Here is a 17,970-nt window from a genome sequence, read left to right as displayed (position 1 = left end):
TTAAAATAATCATACTGTCCTTGAGAGTTGACGACATTGAAAATATATGGGATTGGCGCGTATTGACGCCCTGTTGTAAGCTGCATTGCAGTAATAACGTACTCACTCGGTGAGCTGTATAAATCTAATTAACATTTTTGTTATTTCAACGACCTAATTCGAATGATTATCTCAGAAAGGTCATATGGACTGTTCTCGTGGTGTAATAGTGTGATGATCGTGTACTTGACGATAAGATTATCCGAGACAGTGAACGCTCATTGTTTGATAATTCATTTAATTATACTTAGGAACTTGCATCTTAATTTACACTTACAACGTAATCGCTCACATTTCCTTTTCATTATTCGCCAGGCAGTACGGACATATATTTACATTAAATAATGTCTCATAGTCGTTGGGTAGCGATACGATTACCTAATGGTTTTCAGTATTCACCGGAGAACAACGCAGAAAACAAATTATGAAAAATGGTTCAAATGGCTCTGAGCACTATGCGACTTGACTTCTGAGGTCATCAGTCGCCTAGAACTTAGAACTAATTAAACCTAACTAACCTAAGGACATCACACACATCCATGCCCGAGGCAGGATTCGAACCTGCGACCGTAGCGGTCGCCCGGTTCCAGACTGTTGCGCCTAGAGCCGCACGGCCACTCCGGCCGGCAATTATGACATTTATTTTCCTTTCTCACTGCCCTACAAGGAAGCAATGTGACAGAACAGTTTTACTATTTTCGATTTCGGCATACGGCTATACATACAGAAATAAAGGAGTTGTATACCATCATGAACATGAATTAATGCATAGAATATGAAACTTATCTTCGTTCAGCCTCACAATACGGCGAATCTACGGCGACGAAGAAGTGACTGCACTTTCTTTGTGGCAGATATTTTCATTCAGCGTGCTAATGGTTCCTCTGCCAGGTCCCCCCGCTGCTTCGCACAGAAGTGACGAAATCGCAGAAACGCTCTTAGCGCAGCAAAACTACCAGACGGCGGCTTTCTCTGTGCGATCTTTAGGCCCGAGGCCGCGCAGGTCTTTTTCCCTTTAGAATCGCTGTTCCGAATTGTAGGCCAAGGGTCACAGTAAGAACCTCGTCTCCGAGGGAAAGCCGACTCCGCGGGTCACGCGATGAGAGGTAGATGAATCCCTGTCGCTAGCTCAGTCGTAATGCTTGTGTAACCGCCGCAAGGACCGGCGGATCTCGCAAGCGGCCGCACGAAACAACTTTCCGAAACATCCGTCACAATAGAAACACCACTCTTGCGTTGTTAAAGCAACATGTGAAGGGCATCAAAATATTTAGGATTTTTATTTCTAATACTTAAGCTTGAAACCAGATGGCAGTTATAAGAGTCGAGGGGCATGAAAGGGAAGCAGTGGTTCGGAAGGGAGTAAGACGGGGTTGTAGCCTCTCCCCGATGTTATTCAATCTGTATATTGAGCAAGCAGTAAAGGAAACAAAAGAAAAATTTGGAGTAGGTATTAAAATCCATGGAGAGGAAATAAAAACTTTGAGGTTCGCCGATGACATTGTAATTCTGTCAGAGACAGCAAAGGACTTGGAAGAGCAGTTGAATGGAATGGACAGTGTCTTGAAAGGAGGGTATAAGATGAACATCAACAAAAGCAAAACGAGGATAATGGAATGTAGTCAAATTAAATCGGGTGATGCTGAGGGGATTAGATTAGGAAATGAGACACTTAAAGTAGTAAAGGAGTTTTGCTATTTAGGGAGTAAAATAACTGATGATGGTCGAAGTAGAGAGAATATAAAATGCAACCTGGCAATGGCAAGGAAAGCGTTTCTGAAGAAGAGAAATTTGTTAACATCGAGTATAGATTTAAATGTCAGGAAGTCGTTTCTGAAAGTATTTGTATGGAGTGTAGCCACGGTTGGAAGTGAAACATGGACGATAACCAGTTTGGACAAGAAGAGAATAGAAGCTTTCGAAATGTGGTGCTACAGAAGAATGCTGAATATAAGGTGGGTAGATCACGTAACTAATGAGGAGGTATTGAATAGGATTGGGGAGAAGAGAAGTTTGTGGCACAACTTGACTAGAAGAAGGGATCGGTTGGTAGGACATGTTTTGAGGCATCAAGGGATCACAAATTTAGCATTGGAGGGCAGCGTGGAGGGTAAAAATAGCAGAGGGAGACCAAGAGATGAATACACTAAGCAGATTCAGAAGGATGTAGGTTGCAGTAGGTACTGGGAGATGAAGAAGCTTGCACAGGATAGAGTAGCATGGAGAGCTGCATCAAACCAGTCTCAGGACTGAAGACCACAACAACAACAACAACAACAACAATACTGTTCCGAAGTTCTGTGTTCGGGATGTGAACGAGCTGATGAAAAACTAACTGAGATACACCTAACGCAACACATACTAAGCATTTGCATTAGTAGACTGAAAGGATCAGATCACTCAAAAATTGGTCTCCACGTCAAAGGAAAACGCAGTTTTCATATATGCAATAACAGAAAAATGTACCTTTATATGCCGACTTCAAGACATGCATGTTGTCATCTATGAAGTGTGTATCAAAGTATCTTCCGACTTACTTACTTACTATCAAACCCTTACTAATCATGTAGCTATTCAAAGATGTGTTTCTGTAACATGAGTTACAGTACACTTTCTTTCGCAACCGTAGCAGTTATCTGTGTATCTAATAATGGTTCAAATGGCTCTGAGCACTATGGGACTTAACTGCTGTGGTCATCAGTCCCCTAGAACTTAGAACTACTTAAACCTAACTAACCTAAGGACATCACAAACACCCATGCCCGAGGCAGGATTCGAACCTGCGACCGCAGCGGTCGCGCGGTTCCAGACTGTAGCGCCTAGAACCGCTCGTCCACTCAGGCCGGCATCTAATAATGAATGAACTGAAAAAAGCTATTTCACTTTAATGCCTCTTTTCTTCAGTCCATGGCCAGACTAAACTACTGCTCCTGATTATTAATACCTTTGGTTATTACTGTTTCCTCGAACAACAAAATTCGTTATTGTGACCACAAAACGAGAAACAGAGATGCTGGCTGACCTTCAAAAGTGCAAAGATCCATGAAAAATATCTGTGTTACTTGCGCTCATTAACACATTGCGTTTTACACGTACCAACAGAAGGAGCCAACTACATAATTTTATAAACATAACGATAGCTTCAGAAACTCAGGGTTAGGAACAAACAATAATTCCTGCACATGATTCATTATTGTGAATCCATGATGACATAATGTTGCTCAGCATAAATGATAGGAATAATTGTTGTTGGTAACGTTTTTTATGTAACAGAAGATGAGACTGCAATAACATGTGACAGCTCAGTCAAAATATAAAATAATAAAGTAAAATAATTTGTGAATAGCATCGAATTAGTAAAATCTTAAGCAACGAGCGAAATGGAAGAAGGATGCTTTCTCTTTGTTTCAAATTATAGTTAGCTTGCGTTTGCTAAAAAGGAATGTTTATCGAGATGGAACTGCATGGACACAGTTCGGACAAAAATTAATGACTGCTGTGTTACTGAATAAAAAATACGTATGCGCATTCGTAACCACAGTGTTGTGTGATTGCAGCTTTCATTACTAAGGCGGCAACGTACGCCCTTAAGAAATCTTGTGCCAGTGTTCCGCGTTCCGAATGCAGCACTTCGGCATCTCTCTTACAGTTGAGGGGGCCGAAGCCCAGTGGAGTGTAACAGCGGGTTGTTACTGCAGTCCGAGATTAGATGCGTCTTGTCGGCTGTGAGTTTTCACACCTCCTCCCCGATCACCGCTGGTAACAGCAGAATGGCAACGCCGATCGTAACATAAAGAAAAGAAACAATCAGTCTGGCCGAAGAAGAGCCACTTTTCGATCAGGCGAGATAAAAAGCCCGGCCTGACTCCAACCGCGAAGATCTAATCACTACTCGACAATGCAGAGAACTTCCAGGAAGCGAACTCGTCCCAGCAGAAGGCGAAACTTCAATTTGAATACGAGCTCTGCTACGGATGATACTCAGGACAGAATCGGACCACAGACCATAAAAAATACAGAATTTTTACAACAGTTTACAAGGCAATATAAAATCAGTGCCGTCAGGAAAGATAAAATCCATAATTTTCCTAACGGCGTCGATTTTACATCGTCTTGTTATCTGTTGTAAATGATACGTAATGATAGTCTGTGGAACAAAACTGGATGTATAATAAACAATTTCTTATCAGTAATTCTTGGCGGTGAATCACGATTTTCTTCCAAATATTTAATAGCTGTGGGGCACCACCTTCTTAAAATATGTTGTAATAATCTTTACATGCCAGAAAAGGAACGAAATGTTGGAAACGCTAAGCGCAGAGAATTTGTACTTGTCATCTAGCATGACCAACATGGCAACTTCAATGAACGCATATCTTCCATGGAATGGAAGAGAGAGAAACGGAACAATGATGCCTAATATCACATAGGGAGAACCCAATAGTTCCTACAATAGCAACTGTTATTTGACTTAGTTGTCAGTATGCAACAGAAAGTTAGAGCAGCGACATACCGGCTAAGCACGATATGCTTCCAGAATCTACGTTAATTTCCTTTATATCAATATAAACTTAAAATGTCTCCCTATAAAGTACTCAACAAAATTAACAGACTGCAAGAAACGAAGCAAAAACTGTCTTCCTGAAATCGATCGATAAGTTGAAACTCGTACGCAATCTTACAGAATTCGGAAGATGCATCATGAAAAAGAATTGTGAAATACTCCAATTTCATAAAGGTGAAGTCATGCAACTCTTTGTAATTGATACACTTGGAAAACAGATGCATTACAGTTTTCAGATATAATCAAGATTAGTGACGTAACCCAAATACCAGGCTGCTTATAAACCAAGTAGGGGAAACTGCAAATAATGTAAATCATGTCGTGGAAACTGCAAATAATGTCGTTGAATCAATAAAAATCTGTGAGATCCACTGATGCCTTGGTAACCAAAAACTGTACGAGATTCGGCAGTATATCAAATGCTATGCGAACACGATGCAGTGAGTTTTTCAGACACATTTCAAGAATCAACGACAACATAGCTTACAACTTATTTTTCAACTAAATCTAAAGCGAAAGACGATTTGCACGTCAGACGGTTAGTAAAAAAAAGGCTACGGGATGTATAAAACGAACATCATTGAACAGAATACATTTAAGGCAGCGTTTCCAGAAGCTAATAAGAGCGTAGATCAGAGATAAACCCAGTTCGATGAATTTAGTATAACAGCATAATATATGAGATGGGAAATAGGCAACATCACAAACGACAGAAATAAAAAGAGCCATTCATTCCTAAATTTTACGCCGTTGATGGAACCGCGGGGACATATGCGTATCATAAAATCTGCTTACTGTATTGATTTCTAGGCCTAGCTCTACGATTTTTACCCCTCACGCTTCCCTCAAGTACCAAACTGGTGGTCCCTTGATGCCTCAGGCTGTGCCTGTAATAATGAATTTGCCTCAGATTACAGTTACATGATCTTTAGTTTGGTTTACTATGTTCGTTTCCAAGGCTTCTAACCTCATGTAGGGAGGTACATGTGAATACTGAAAATTCGGTGGAGGTGTAAATATTGTAAATGTATTTAAGTTACCATCATTGCCAGAGGCTAGAGGCCCCGAAATCTATCATTTTAAAATAAATGCAAGATCATTTAATTGCAGTCTAAAGTATAGTCACTCTTTCTTTCAATTTAAATTATGACTGCAGCCCCGCGGTTCCGTCGACAATGGAAAATTTAAATATTTACATGTGTATATCTCGCCAGGAAGTAGGTACTGTGCACAGGTTCATCTGGAGATGAGGCTAGAAGCCTCGAAATCGATCATATTAACACAAAATTGATGATTATTTAACTGTTGTCTGAGGAAAATTCATTCTTACCTGTTATTCATACTCTTTTTAGTGGAGATAAACGAGGTGGGAGCAAAATAAATATTTCATGTACCTTAAGATATGCAACTGAACTTACATCATCTGCTCCTGTGACAGATAATAAAAGGTGGGTTTCCTCTCTTAAGGTGCATGAAACATTTCCTGGGTCTGTTTTATTTTGCTCACGCTGTATAAAGAAGGTGTTGTAGTAAACGACTTACTCAATTAAGAAAGAAAGAGGGAGAGAGAGGGAGTGAGAGAGAGAGTGAAAGAGAGAAAGAGCGAGAGAAAGAGGGAGGGAGGGAGGGAGGGAGAGAGAGAGAGAGAGAGAGAGAGAGAGAGAGAGAGAGAGATGGAGGAAGGAAGAGAGGTGTATAATCAACACAGCTTTATCCAGTGGCTCTCTCACACATTGCAGACCGCTTAAGAGTCGCAAGCTGTGTTCTCAAAACCCCAGAGCAATCAATTGCAGACTCACGCAACGCGATAATAGACACCCAGTTCCGATCTCCCGTCAACGTTTTGATCCACGCGGTGCTAATTGGTTGCGAGGCAGTGTAGCGCGAGAGAGGAGATTGGCTACCGCCAAGGTCGCTATTGGAGAATCCGTCGTGGGCTGCACGTGCCGGACCACGTGGAGGAAGCGCGGACTCAGGTAGTTGCCAGCTCATGCAGCCTATTACAGGCGTTTAGAACGCGAGGAAAATGATTCACGGGTCGGCTCGCGCGGTAGCCGAGAGCACAAAACCAGTGCCGGCGCGGCGAATCGGGCCGGCTGTTGTGTTCCCTCATGTCCCGTGCGGTCGTTGCCACCGGTTGCGAGGTGGTGGCGTTCCAGCAGAGGCCAGTATTAAATGAAGACGCAGAGTCCAGAGTGACGGGCACCTTGCACTGCGCTGCGCCGCTGTCTTTTTTTTTTAACAGTTCTTCCTGTGGACTGTTCGAATAATTTACAGGTTTGTGGTCGTTTTGCAGCAGCTTTCTCAGACGAGCGCTATTTTCCACTTTTGGCCATACTCTTACACTGTTCCTAAGGCTCTTTAAACTATCACATGCAACTGGCTACGCTACGAAATCTCTAGAGTATGCACAACTGACATGTCAGAAATGAATGGTAGTAAACAAAAGTTGTGCGTCCCGTTAGGGCACAGTGAGTAAGCCAAAGAAGGACAATGCAAATAGTCGCAGTTTGTTCCGTCTTATGGGAGACAGAGAAATGCCGAAGGATCTCATTTGGAAGATTCTCTTTGTAATGATTGCCAGTTTCCCTGTCCATTTCCTCCATATTCGCTCTTCCTTGATTCACACAGGAGGTCGGACGTATTTCCGCATCCGTACTGAAGAAAGTGGATTCATGCCCAGCTATGCCCGTCAAATTATATGAATGTGGGGTGTCTGTTCTTTCGGACACATTCATATACTGAAACTGTTCTCACACTGGCTACAGGCGCTTCCGCGTTACCAGTCGAACAGCAGTCCTGGTTGGCAATTGGTTGCAGATTATAGGGAAGATAAGCAGATTGCAAACGAAAATAGAATGGTAGGACGAAAAATAAGAGCAAATAAAAGACTCAATACTATTTTGAACATGAAGCGACAAGATAATAGGGATAAAAAATACATATAAATCAATTTACTGAGTAAAAATAAAAGCCTCTTCATTAGTTTTAGAAATTAAAAAATAGGTGCAATACGTTTCCTTTATTTTACGTCTATGGTCACAATCTTTTTTGTTTAACAGATTACAGGTTTCGGTCTTTAATGACCATCATCAGACCTGTCTCATAAAAACAAAGTCCTAATGTACTGCAGCCATTTGACGAGATTAGAACCTACGTCACGTTTATTCGCTAACCACTACGCCACGCCACTAAACTTCGAAAGACTATATATTTATGGCTCTGATGACCCAACCGCAACGATAAATTAGCATAGCACATAGCACTTTGTCTTCAGGCCACAAGTGGCTCATCGGGACCATCCGACCGCCGTGTCATCCTCAGCTGAGGATGCGGATAGGAGGGGCGTGTGGTCAGCACACCGCTCTCCCGGTCGATATGGTGGTTTTCTGTGATAGGAGCCGCTACTATTCGGTCGAGTAGCTCCTCAATTGGCATCACGAGGCTGAGTGCACCCCGAAAACTGGCAACAGCACATGGCGGCCCGGATGGTCACCCATCCAAGTGCCGGCCACGCCCGACAGCGCTTAACTTCGGTGAACTGACGGTGTATCCACTGCGCCAAGGCCGTTGCCTAACTATTAATTGGAACCTTCAAAAATGCAGCTTCTCGCAATTTCATGCGAAACTTATCTAAAGTACGTCGATCTCTGTGATTATAATAACTGTATATGTGACGCTGAACTGCGTCTTGTGCGGTTTTAGCGAAGTGTCAACTATCAAGTAATGGGTTTACAGTTCACAATAGCTCGAGCGCCAAATGGCATCGTGGACGTCGAGGGCAAGCAATGGAATACACCAACGCATACGCGAAAGACCAATAGCGGAGTACAGCGGCTATGTGTCAAATGATTTCATAATTCCTGCTCCCTGGACAGGTGGAAACTGTACCAGCTAGCACGTCCGGCCTAGTAACGCCGCTCGTTTGCGGACCTGCCTCGGGCTGTGGTTGCAGTGAGCGGCCTGTGGTTCATAAGGCCTGTCCGCGTTGGGCAAGCGCGGCTTGTTTTGTTTACAGATAACGCCGGCGGCTGGAAACGGGGAGAAAACGGCTCTCAGGGGCCTTGCACAACGACCCCCGACTGCGCATTCTGCTCTTTTGTTTCCGTTTGCGCCACGCCGCTTCCCACCGCCTTCTCCCATGGCTGCAGGGCGGCGACCAAAGTGCTTCCCACACACACACACACACACACGCAGTAGCGCCGGAGTGACAGCGGAACTAGTCAGTCGTGTGGGAGGCCGGGCTCGCTCATTCGGATTTCAGCTCCACTTTCTAACTGCACTCAGTACGATAGCATCCCACACATTGCAAGGAGATCTGCGATAATTTGCACAAGGTTGCTCAGGGAAGCCGCGTTGGTAGTGTGGGTTCCACCGCGCTTTCGTTAGTCTGTAAGATGGGCATGTCATTTTGATTTTTTGTAAGTGATCGATGGGCACGTCAGAGGGAGAGCAAGTTACGTTACCGTTAAACAATATTTGGCCTTGTTGTGGCACAGTCTTTGCCTCTGTGCAGTCCGATAGATTCGTAGTAGAAGTGTGGTAGGTGGTGACGAATTCAGTAGTGCTGTGTTGAGTTTAGATTGTGTTCATTGGAGGAAGATCGATGTATTGTAAAGGAGAGCAAGAATGGATATGACTTACATATCGAAAGGCGAAGAGAATATTAATTTAGATTAAAGTACTTTTTTGGAGAGACGTAACTTGAGATAAGGCTGCAGCACTGGGCAGCTAGTTTGTCGCAGCTAGATTGTCGGAATGATTATTGTCGCTAGATAACTTAGTTCACTTGCTCAGAGCTGAGAGATAGACCACCCCACATTCCTGAATCATGCATTAACCTATCAACTGATTAAGCTATTTGGTTTTTGTAGAAACATTGTACTCTTTTCAGATCGTCGTTGGCTTTGTTAAGCATGGTATTGTCCAAACCAACGGTAGCTGTAAAGATGACGCGAAGTTTTACTCTGTCTTTTTGAATACATACTTCATCCTAAAATCGTTGTCTTGGAATATCATCTCATAGGAAGAGTTACTTTCCCCATCCCACTGTTCAAAGAAAGTATATCATTACGCATTACCACACTGCATCTTGTGGTTCAAAATGTTCAAATGTGTGTGAAATCTTATGGGACTTAACTGATAAGGTCATCACTCCCTAAGCTTACACACTACTTAACCTAAATTATCGTAAGGACAAACATACACAGCCATGCCCGAGGGAGGACTCTAACCTCCGCCGGGACCAGCCGCACAGTCCATGACTGCAGCGCCTTAGAGCGCTCGGCTAATCCCGCGCGGTGCATCTTGTGGTATGCAAAAGTCTGAATATTGTTTGGAAATTTTATTTAAGAAATAGAAATGTAGCTTATCGGCTGTTTGCTGTTGTGCTTCCGAGAGCTCTGCAACATTGTTGTCTAAGATGCGAGGTAAATGGAAATTTTGATTAGGGCCTAATAATTGTTTTACTTCACTTGTGCATTTAACATAAAGACAAATTGTATTCAGACCAGTTACACTTCAATTAAAACTAGATTCCGTTTAGCAAGGGGTAGTATATCGGTTTAAGTTGGATAACAGTTTGTGGGTAAATTGTTTTAGTAATTTGCAGACTTTTTTATAAAGTGGTAAGTAAATGTTGGCTACCGTTCATACAGAAACACATAATGGGGAATTTGCAACCCTTTCGTATCTGTAAGGCAATGCCAATCTGGAGTACAAACTAGGTGGTGCCTTGTGGAGGAATAGCTTACTCTTCCATTAAAAGTTTGTCCAGTGGAAATCGAGGCAAGCCTAACAGCCTCCCACCTTGCAGCTTCAAGTTTACACGAGTCTCGTACATCTTCATCTTCGTAATGCATCACAATATATCACCATGATAGGCGCTTTATTATAGTAATGTATCAACATGGCCATAACTCGATTTAAAGGGCAGAAGTAGACCTATCCCTGATAAACTGCGGAACTTTCCGTCGTAGAAACTTGTAAGATTGCTACTGCGCGAATTCATCACAAGCTCTTTTATTTTTATATCACCTACGTCTGATAACATTCGCATTGCAAATAAAAATTCGTGGAAGCGCTTCAGTAGCTCTGTGGTGTGCTCCTACCAGCTGAATTTATTTTCGAGTGTAATCCGAAGAATTTAATACTGTCAACTTTCTCTGTTTGTCGACAAGTTCTGAACTGCATGTTGTGTGTGTTTTTCTTTTTTTCTCCAAAGTTTAGTGACAAGAATTGGCAGTTTCATTAACCGATCTTCTAACACTATATTTGGCTTGCTATTTACTGGAATGTTGTAAGATCTGGTAACGTAAAAAACCGTAAATAATAAGAAGGCTATTAACTTCCCAATACTGCCACTTGCTCGGTCGATTGGAAAGTCTCTGTATAGTACATGTGTAGCGTCGCGTATGTAAAAAATAAGGCGAGCAGATATGCGACGCGCACCGCTGGTCTGGGGGGGGGGCGTTGTCCCTGTGAGTGAAGTCGGCTCTTGCGACGGCATTTCCCGCCTGGAGGTGTCGCTTCGACACGGTGCGGCGGTCGCCGTGTACTGCCTGCCCTGGCCTACCGCCCGTCACAGCAGACACTTCCTCCTGTAAGAACCTCCCGCAGACGGTTTCCGCGTGCGAGAGCGACGCTAATGTGGTGTCGCTCTCCTGCGTAAGGCGCTGCGAATGGCAAATAGCGGCCACTGTGTGGGCGACAGAGCAGCGGCGGGACGGTGGGCTGTGGCGGGGAGGGGGAAGGCACGCGGGTCAGGAAGTGTCGCCGGCTGGCTTCTGCGGCGCGCTGGCCAGGGGAGAAGCTCGGTGGGGTGCGTCTGTTATCTACAGGGTGTCCCAGAAATATTGCGACGAACTTCGAGGGATTGTAGAGGGAGTCTTGACGAATAAATCGAGGAGAGGAACCCGTGTCCGGAAAAATCAACCAATGACGCTACGGAGCGTCGAAGCTTTGGTCGCCGGCGCCTGCCACAAGGCCACCCCTTCCGCAGCAAATGTGACTCTGTACACTGAGGGTATGTTGGCGGAACGTCCTGCAGTGTTGCTTGTTATTCACTGATCGCGACTGATTGACACGATCGCCAGTGGAGAAGATGGAGCTGGCTGATGCGTAGGCAGGCCCCCTCTCCTATGAATGCGATTCTCTGATGCCTCAGTGGATGATGGTTTCGGGCATGCTTTTCCATCCGCATTTTACTTTTTTCTCCTGTAATCCTCTAAAACTCCAAAGTTTTTCGGTATACAGGAGAAAAATGAACTGAGGATGAAAACCCGTGTCCGAAACGTTCAGTCACCGAGACAACAGAGCATCACATTCATAGGAAACAAGGCTTGTCTACGCCGCATTCGACTGGCGAATGTGGCGATCAGTCGCGATCATTGCGAGACGTTCTGCCAACAGACCTTCAGTGTACAAAATCACATTTGCTGCCGAAGGGGTTGCCTAGTGGGCAGGCGCCGGCAGCTATATCTTCGACGTTCTGTAATGTTGTTGGATGACGTTTCTTGATGCAGGTTCCTATTCTCAAACTGTTCCTCAAAACACCATCTACAACCCCAAGGAGTTTGTCAGTATCGTTTTTATATTACTAAGTGGCTATATTAGTTCATCGTGCACGGTTCCAGTTGCGGGAAGCCTATCCAAAGGGTCATAGGGGCAACAAAGGTTTAATGTTCGGTGTTTCATAAAATTATTGACAAAATTTAAAATGCTGCCATATTTTGCTCATTAAGAAGAATAATACAGTGTTGAAGGTTTCTCACAATAATACAGCTACTGTATTACAGTTGTGTATATGTTTTGAAGCAGCATAACTCATGGGGCGCGAATTACCCAGATTGTATTTGTCCAATATTTGAGAATGGTAACACTTAGTGACTCCCAAGAAACTTTACATACAATTTAAAAGTTTCACAATTTCCTTTCCTACCTGAAAAACAACACAAAACGATAAAATGAAAAAATATTATTGTTTACTACATTTTTGCTGTTCTTCTAGGAAAAGTTGAGCATTAGGGATGACGTTTTAATTTATTACTTCTTTACTACGAATTGTGCTGAAGACAGCATCCACATATACCACTGAATGTACCTCCAAAATTCCGTCATAGTCCAAGAGATGTGACGAAACAAGCTTTGAGATGCATGAGAAACTAGCTTTTGCTACAATCTGCGCGCAAATGACTATGTTCATCCAATGATCCATAATGAGAGCAGTTACCTACTTTCAACAAACTTAAGCATAATTTCAGCCTTTTCTGAACTTTTCCTCGCTTGTATACTTACCGTCAAGTATTTAATATACAGGCTTATTTGTAAAGCACTCAGCAGTTTCACACAGGGGACTTTAATTGTTTAAAGAATTCAATACGTAAGAGCTTCAGTTGAGAGTGTCTTGGCAGAGGCAGACTGGTGTCGGCTGCGGCCAGCGCATCCCGTGGCTGTAGTGGGAACTGGTGTCGTGGAGTGGTGTGGTGTGGTGTGGGTGTATCGGATTGCGGTGCGGATGCCTGTCGCAACTCGACCCGGGTTGACGTTCCCAGTGGCCTCGGCTCGCACCTGTTTACACCCACCTTGCAGCGGCGCTCCTGCGAGTCGCGCGCATCGCACTTTGCAAACTCTCCGTCAGACATTACAACCGAGTACTTCTTCCAGCTGGGTCCTTATGTCAGGCTCAGCTCGTCTATGAGCGTCTACAAAGTCTACATATTGACAGTATCTTTCATACCGAGCGAGGTGGCGCAGTGGTTAGCACACTGGACTCGCATTCGGGAGGACGACGGTTCAATCCCGTCTCCGGCCATCCTGATTTAGGTTTTCCGTGATTTCCCTAATTCGCTTCAGGTAAATGCCGCGATGGTTCCTTTGAAAGGGCACGGCCGATTTCCTTCCCCATCCTTCCCTCACCCGAGCTTGCGCTCCGTCTCTCATGACCTCGTTGTCGACGGGACGTTAAACACTAATCTCCTCCTCCTCCTCTTTCATAGGGTATACAATATCGATGAAATATGTAATTAAAGAAGGAGAGATGCACATACGCAAGAGAACTAGGCTCTACCCTTAATGTTAATATTAAAAACGTGTACAATTAGTAAACAAATATCTCATGACGGAGCACCACTGTTTGGTTAATCCTGGGGCAATGTTCGTATCTCAAAGAAAGCCTTGGAACATCTTTGATAAGGACTGTAAACAGCGAAAAAGTCAAGCTCAAGTGCTGTGCGGTCGAGGAATGTACACAACGATGATGCACAGGAATGCAGGTATTACATCGTGGTTTCCCAGGAATAATGCGCCTGAACTAAAGACCAGAACTGCTATTAGATACTGGAACAACGCCTCCGGAATACGTTGTAAATAAAAAAGAGTTTACATTTAGTGATTGATTATGTTACGTTTCATTTATATTTTTCAGAAAAAGGGAGCTCAAAATATAGCTCCGTCGGTGGGAGGGGGTGGGGGTGGGGGGTGGGGGAGGGGATGGGTGGGAAGGGGCACAGTTTTAATATGTTTTGTAGTTAGTTACCTGAACAACTTGTAATTCCTCGTACAGTGAAAGCTACATCCTATGTACATGCATTCATTTGTTCAAATGTTCAAATGTGTGCGAAATCTTATGGGACTTAACTGCTAAGTTCATCAGTCCCTAAGCTTACACACTACTTAACCTAAATTATCCTAAGGACAAACACAGACACCCATGCCCGAGGGAGGACTCGAATCTCCGCCGGGACCCATTCATTTGTCAACACCAGCACTTGGTGATATCTCGGGTTTCCAATTGCAGAATACAGATGCATTGAGAGATTCATTGAGGAGCATAATGTGTTCCAATGTTATTATGAATGGTAGCAAAAATAAAACCGATGCGGTAGAGAGTGTGGAAATCAGTGCTGGCACATACATACATTGCTCTTTTCTAATAATGCAGACGAGACCACATTGTTTAACAATCTAACCCGAAGAAACATTGTCCACACACCATTGGCTCGCAGTTGCTACTTTAAACAGGGTGTATTGTCATACTGATTAAGTCAGTTACCGTCTTCAGACTGTTCCTCTGCTGTCGGCAACGCCTACGTAAAACAACAAGTGTCTTGCGCAGTTGTTAGATCTGTTACTGCTGCTACAATGGCAGGTTATCAATATTCAAGTGAGTTTGAACGTGCTATTATAGTCGGTGCACGAGCGATGGGACACGGCATATCCGAGGTAGCGAACAAGTGGGGATTTTCCCGTACGACCATTTTACGAGTGTACCGGGAATATCAAGAATCCGGCAAAATATCAAATGTCCGACATCGCCAGAAATAGATCATGCAAGAACGGGACCAATGACGACTGAAGAGAATCGATCAATGTGGCAGAAGTGCAGCCCTTCCGCAAATTGCTGCAGGTTTCAGTGCTGGGCCATCAGCAAGTGTCAGCGTGCAAACCATTGAACAAAACATCATGGATATGGGCTTTCCGAGCCAAAGGATCATTCGTTCACCCTTGATGACTGCACGACACAATGCTTTACGCCTCGTCTGAGCCCGTCAACACCGACATTGGACTGTTGATGGCTTTAAACATGTTGCCTGGTCGGATAAGTCTCGTTTCCGATTGTATCTAGAGGATGGACGTGTACGGGTATGCAGACAATCTCATGAATCCATGGACCCTGCATGTCAGCAAGGGACTGTTCAAGCTGGTGGAAGCTCTGTAATGGTGAGGGGCGTGTGCATCTGGAATGATATGGGGCCCCTGACACGTCTAGATACGACTCTGACAGGTGTCACGTATGTAAGCATCCTGTCTGATCACCTGCATCCATTCATGTCCATTGTGCATTCCGACGGACTGGGGCAATTCCAGCAGGACAATGCAACACCCCATGCGTCCAGAACTGCTACAGAGTGGCTTCAGGAACACTCTTCTGCGTTTAAACACTTCCACTGGCCACCAAACGCCCCAGACATGAATATAATTGAGCATATCTGGGATGCCTTGCAACGTGTTGTTCAGAAGAGATCTCCCCCCCCCCCTCTTACCGTTACAGATGATTTATGGACAGCTCTGGAGGATTCATGGTGTCAGTTCCCTCCAGCACTACTTCAGACATTGGTCGAGTCCATGTCACGTCGTATTGCGACAGTTCGGCGTCCTCGTGTGGGCCCTACATGATATTAGGCTCTTCAGTGTAACTTCCCGACAGTAAGGACCGCGCAGTGCTCGATCTAACAGACAGCTACTTTGCTCCCCCGTCTTCAGCAACCAATTCTCCAGCCTGTTGTCAAAATAATTCTACAGAGCGCACTATTTACCAAGCTCCTGTGAGTCACTCCTTGGAGTTTTTACGTCCTTGTTTTTTCCCGACAACTCCTGCTTTGCTGGGATCCAACGATGGCTTCATCGCTGGGAGATGAGTATCCTTCATACTATGTTAGGAGTACCTTAGCAGGTGGTAGCGCCGTCGCCAGATTCCACTTGTGTAACGCAAAAGAACGTTGTCTGTACGGAAGCTACGTGACTGACTACAATAGTAATCGCTGCAACGACACTCAGGGGCTGCGTTAGAAAGGTGCACAAAATCGCATTACGTGGCTGGCTGTTGGCAGGTGGGGTAGGGAGGTGCGGCAAGCCCACTTTGCCCGGGACTATAGCAAGTACTGCGTGGGAGCATCGTACAGTTTGGCGACACCATCCCACGCAGCGCCTCAACGACACTTGTCGGTGAGGAGGGCCTTAAGCAGCACAGTGCGCGCCTCTCCGAGAAGTTTCTATAACGAGGAGGTGCAAGCCAGTGGCCGCTACTGCAGCGGAGCAGAGGGTCCGTCCTTGTGCGGTAGTGGGAGTGGCGCTGCATCCGGCACGCCCTCTTCGTCCCGCGACCTTGCCGACACTGCTCCGCGCCTCACACATCCGTCCGTCGGATCCGCCAGGCCCGCCGCCTACGTGCCGCCGTTATACCTGCCCGAGCGCACCGGCTTCAAACCCAGGACACCAGCGTTCACTCTGTCGCGGCACGACAGCTTTGCAACGCTCCCTGAACTTGGAGATGAATCGTGGCTGACAGCTTTGCCCACATGTATCTCACCAATCAATAATTTGGTAGCGTTAAAACAGGGAAACAACCCTCCTGTGTCACGTCTGTATGCTCGACTGCCTATACGCCAATTCAGCACGTATATCATTCAACCAATCCTTTCACTAGACTTTTACGAGGGCTATTCGGAAGGTAAGGTCCCATAGGTTACGAAACGGAAACGGCAGTGAAAATCCGATGAAACCTTGCACTGATGTCTTGGGCAGTGATCGCGTCACTGAGCACACAATGAGCATGGAGATATGCCTGTAACAGTATGTCTGCCTGCTGCGAGGTTTCACCTGAATTTATGCAATACCGCATAACATACCTGTCATGCATTTCCTGCGTAATGACAATTCTCGGTCACACAACGCAGGAGCAATGAGGATGCACTTGCAGCATTTTCGATGGGAAGCATTTGATCGTCCACCACACAGCCCAGAATTAGCCCCCTCTGATGTTCATCTCTGTTTGCATGAACACTTTTGGCAAACACAATGAACTGCAAGCCAGTGTAGAGAAGTGGCGGAACGCACTGGCGGCTCTGTCTTTGACGAGGGTATTGGAAAGTTGGTACAACGCTGCGATAAATGTCTGACCGGCCGGAGTGGCCGAGCGGCTCTAGGCGCTGCAGTCTGGAACCGAGAGACCGCTACGGTCGCAGGTTCGAATCCTGCCTCGGGCATGGATGTATGTGATGTCCTTACGTTAGTTAGATTTAAGTAGTTCTAAGTTCTAGGGGACTGATGACCTCAGAAGTTGAGTCCCATAGTGCTCAGAGCCATTTGAACCATTTGATAAATGTCTAACTCGGAACGACTACTATGTAGATAAGTAGCTGGAAAGTGTAGCAAACTGTTGAAAATAGAACATTTTTGATTTTCATTGTGGTTTCCATCGTACCTTTCCAAATAGCCCTAGTACCTTAAACGTAATAATATGTCGCCAACAGGTGGATGCTTACAAGGAAATGGCGGAAGTGACAAGGTGCGAGATAGAGGAAGCTCCACTGAACAATTCGAGGTAGGGATCCTGGGGTCGGAGAAGCTATCTTAAGGAGACAATAGGAATAAAATAACATTACTGTGTAGTTTTTACGTTAGTTACAGTTCGCTGTAACAGTTCGCTGACACAGTGAACGTACCATTTGTACTGTATCTTACAAAATGTGCTGAAATTGACGGCCATCAACCTCAATGCGAGTATGACACCGGCGAACAAGATTGTGACAAATATCCCTAGTGTGTATCGAGTCACATCCCAGGCACCAACATTTCTGGAAACTAAT

General features: G+C 44.8%; 1 protein-coding gene across 2 annotated transcripts in view; it reads right to left on the bottom strand.

Moving 5' to 3' along the window:
• LOC126456791 (uncharacterized) overlaps positions 1-17,970 on the bottom strand; it is a 348,424-nt gene that overhangs the window by 100,004 nt on the left and 230,450 nt on the right. The window lies entirely within an intron of this gene.

This window comes from Schistocerca serialis, chromosome 2, assembly GCF_023864345.2.
Source record: "Schistocerca serialis cubense isolate TAMUIC-IGC-003099 chromosome 2, iqSchSeri2.2, whole genome shotgun sequence".
Taxonomy (NCBI): Eukaryota; Metazoa; Arthropoda; class Insecta; order Orthoptera; family Acrididae; genus Schistocerca; species Schistocerca serialis.
The sequence above is the reverse complement of the archived record's forward strand: the minus strand, read 5'-3'. Positions and strand labels throughout refer to the sequence as shown.